Source organism: Myotis brandtii, unplaced genomic scaffold, assembly GCF_000412655.1.
Source record: "Myotis brandtii unplaced genomic scaffold, ASM41265v1 scaffold670, whole genome shotgun sequence".
In the NCBI taxonomy this organism is placed as follows: domain Eukaryota; kingdom Metazoa; phylum Chordata; class Mammalia; order Chiroptera; family Vespertilionidae; genus Myotis; species Myotis brandtii.
Window position 1 is genome coordinate 726,816 of NW_005370611.1, and position 4,147 is coordinate 730,962.

Consider the following 4,147-nt stretch of genomic DNA (forward strand, 5'->3'; position numbering starts at 1 on the left):
AGGGTCCTGGGGGGCGGGACTTGAGGGAGCATCCAATCCCAGGCGTCCGCGAGGGGCCTCGCCTCCAGCCCCGCGCCCCAGGGACCACCCAGGCTCCCACCTTCCCAGGTCGCTCTCCAGCCGGATCAGCTCCTCTGCTGCCCAACCTCTCCTGGACCTGTAAACTCCACCCTGACTGTCAGCCCTGAACCTGGTTTCCTATCTCACCTTCAAGTTCAGCCACAAAACCCACATCCCTAACCACGGCTCCACCGCAGGCTCCCCCTGTCCTCAGCTCAACCTTAGTCACCCCCCAACCGAAACCCTCTTCCCTTCCGTTCCCCACACTTCAGGGTTTCTTCGGCTCCCAAGGGTCTTGGTGGGAGGGGCTGGGTCCAGCTGTCAAGACCTCGGAGAACAATCTTTAGATTTTTTTTTTTAGACATTTAAGTCTCCAACATGGTTCTCAAATAACAACAGTAGCTGTATAGCTAGGGGCATAGGATTAATTTGGAGCAGGGTAGCTTGTGGTATGGCACTGTTGCCACTTAAGGGACATTTGGGACAATTGAGAGTGGTTAGACTCACTTCCTAATGAAACACCTCCTTCCCCTGTCATCGTCCCTTTCTAGTTCCTCACTACTTTCCTTTCCTTCTTATTCTTTCTTCTTGTAGATCTCCTGCGCCTACCTCTGACATAGCTTACTTGGAGAAGTAGGGGATTCGGTGGGAAGAAAATGGGATCTGGTGTTAGAAGATCAGCTTTGAGTCCCACCCAGCTCTGTCACTGATGAGCCTGGTGACTTTGGGCAAGCCACTTTCCTATTCTGAACGTCTATTCCCTGAGATGTAAAATGGGTTATCATGTAATAACTCCTGATCTCTATTCTCATAGATTGTTGTGATGATAAAGTAAAGGGAACATATGAAATGTATATTCTGCAAATATTTTTATGGTTACTGATCCCACGAAGACAGAGCTGAGCTAATGAGGATGCTGACCCTTGATTGTAAGCAACAAGTCCTGGTATTTACATAAAGCGCTCTTGCAAAATGTCCTTCTCATCAATCTCCAATGAGATGATATCATTGTCTGCATCTTGTGATTAATGTGAGAGAATGGCTGTGTTAAAGGATCTTGGTCCTTTACAATTCATTCATTCATTCTTCCTTGTAGGTAGAAATTATTATTCTTTCACTTTGGTTAAGGAAACATTTCAGTTTCATTTAAATTTTAATTCCTAGGAAGCAAAAAATGGAATATTCTCATCCAGCCAGAAAGTTTTTAAACAGTTTAATATAAGAATGCAAGCTGGAATAAAACATTGGCTTTTATATTTAACAGTAATTCTTGGTGAGTTTAGGCCGAGGGATACAAATATGGCTTTATTATGTACCTTTAAACTTGACATAGTTGATATTTTCTTTTTTTAAAATATATTTTTATTGATTTCAGAAAGGAAGGGAGAGAGGGAGAAAGGGAGAGAGAAACATTAATGTTGAGAGAGAATAATTGATTGGCTGCCTCCTGCATGCCCCTTTTCCCCCACCACCAGAAACTGAGCCTGCAACCTGGGCACTTGTCCTGACCAGGAATCTAACCACAATCTACTAGTTCATAGGTCGATGCTCAATCACTGAGCCACACCCGGCCGGGCAGTTGATACTTTCAACATGAAACTAGCTAGCAGGTAAATCATTACGAGAAAGCCTCCAGTGAAATGTCTTGGCTTCATCATTAAGTTATTGTGTAAAGCTGGGCAGCTTGTTCCATCTCCTTGAGTTGCAAATAAAATGGGATCATAATAATGCTACTTTAATAACCTTCCTGTGCTCTAGAAATGCCTCAGGTGTTGTGATTCAGGGTTATAATGAAATAAGGGAAATTATTTAAAAAAGGAATTAGTTTATTTTTCCTTTACTCTCCTCTAAACTTGTTCTGTACCTAAAGACTTTCATTAATCATAGATTTTTTTCAGCTTCATTTTTTTATTTTACTTCCCCAATCTACTCAGATAGTTATGCTATTATTTTGCCACTTTATATTAATTTTCCCTTTAAATATTTTCCTAATCTGTTTTATATTTATTGGCTTCTACAATGACCTTGTTAGGGCCTTATGTTACAATAGTATTGGTAGGATACTTAAAGGACTTCATTAAAAAATCTATTAAATAAGCCCTGGCTGGTTTGGTTCAGGGGATGGAGCGTCGGCCTGCGGACTGAAGGGTCCCAGGTTCGATTCCGGTCAAGGGCATGTGCCTTGGTTGCGGGCACATCCCCGGTGGGGGGCATGCAGGAGGCGGCTGATCCGATGTTTCTCTCTCATGTTTCTGACTCTCTATCCCTCTCCCTTCCTCTCTGTGAAAAATCAATAAAATATATTATTTTTAAAAATCTATTAAATAAGATATAATTTATATACCATGGAATTTATCCTTTTTTAAAATATTTTTTATTGATTTCAGAGAGGAAGGGAGAGAGAGAGAGAGAGAGAGAGAATGGCAAAGAATCATCGATCGGCTGCCTCCTGCACACCCCCACACTAGGGATTGAGCCCACAACCTGGGCATGTGCCCTGACCAGGAACCTCCTGGTTCATAGGTCGATGCTCAACCACTGAAACACACCAGTTGGGCGTAAAAGTGTATAGAATTCAATGGTTTTTAGTATATTCACAAGGTTGTGCAACATTACCAGTATCTAATTTTAAAATATTTTCATCACCCCAAAAAGGAACTCCATAGACATTAACAGTTACTCTCCAATTCTTCCTCCCTCCCCCACCCCCAACCCCTTGCATCCATTAATCAAGTTTCTGTCTCTATGGATTTGTCTATTCTGGACATTTCACATAAATGGAATCATCCAATATGGGGCCTTTTGAGTCTGGTTCTTTTCATTTAGCATGTTTTTGAGTATCATCCATGTTATAGTATGTGTCAGTATCTCATCCCTTTCTATGGCCAAATAATAGCGTTCCATTGTATGGATATACAATACCACATTTTACTTCCATTCATCAGTTGATGGATATTTGTGTTGTTTCTACTTTTTGACTATTCTGAATAATATTGTTGTGAACATTTGTATATAATTTTTATGTGAACATATGTTTTTAATTTTCTCAGGAGTGGAATTTTTGGATCATACGGTAACTCTGTTTGACTTTTTTAAGGAATTGCCAAACTGTTTTCCAGAGTGCCTGCATCATTTTATATACCTACCAACAATATACGAGAGGTCCAATTTCTCCATATCCTGGGCTACACTTGTTATTGTTTGTCTTTTTCATTATATCTGACTTAGTTTTGATTTGCATCTCCCTGATAACTAACGATGTTGAACATCTCATGTGCTTTGACCATTTGGAGAAATGTCTATACAAATTCTATGCCCATTTTAAAATTGGGTTGTCTTTTTATTGTTTTATAACAGTTGTTGTTTTTAATATTCTGGATATTAGACCCTTATAGGATGTGTTTGCAAAAATGTTCTTCTATTCTGTAGGCTGCCTTTCTTCTTTCTTGAGAGTGTCCTAGGAAGCACCAAAGTCTTTTATTTATATGAAATTCAATTGATATATTTTTTGGTTGCTTGTGATTTAGGTGTCATTTCTAAGAAATAGTCATGAAGATTTACACCAATGTTTCTTCTCAGATCCATTTTGAATGAACTTTGTGTAAGTGTGAGGAAATATGGTACAACTTAATTCTTGTATGCGGATATATAGTTTTACCAGCACGATTTGTTGAACAGCCTACTCCCCTCCCCCCCATTGAATTGTCTTGTTATTCTTGTTGAAATATCAATTGACCACAAATGTATGGGATTTATTTTTGGACTTTCAATTTTATTCCATTTACCTATATGTCTGTCATGCCAATATCGTAGTCTTGTTTGTTTATATGCTTGTTTTTGGACAGAAGAAGCTGTCTTTAATTGGGTGGCACGGGGTTTTTTTGTCATACAGTCTTGATAAGAACCTCATATTTTAAAGAGATAAACTTTTTTGATTTTTTTTCCTTTATTGATTAAGATATTACAAATGTGTCCTTATCCCCGCAATGTCCCCTCATTCCCCCAATCCTGCCCTCACCCTCACCCCCTGTTGTCCACATCCATCGCTTATGCTTATATGCATGCATACAAGTCCTTTGGTTGATCT

The 4,147-nt window shown here is 39.6% G+C and overlaps 1 long non-coding RNA gene across 1 annotated transcript in view; it reads left to right on the forward strand.

Moving 5' to 3' along the window:
- The first annotated feature begins 6 nt into the window (after positions 1–6).
- Positions 7–4,147, forward strand: part of LOC106723899 — a 6,263-nt gene continuing 2,122 nt past the window's right edge. The window contains exon 1 of the long non-coding RNA XR_001359641.1: positions 7–1,090. This is a non-coding gene — a long non-coding RNA (uncharacterized LOC106723899). The remainder of the gene's footprint in view (positions 1,091–4,147) is intronic.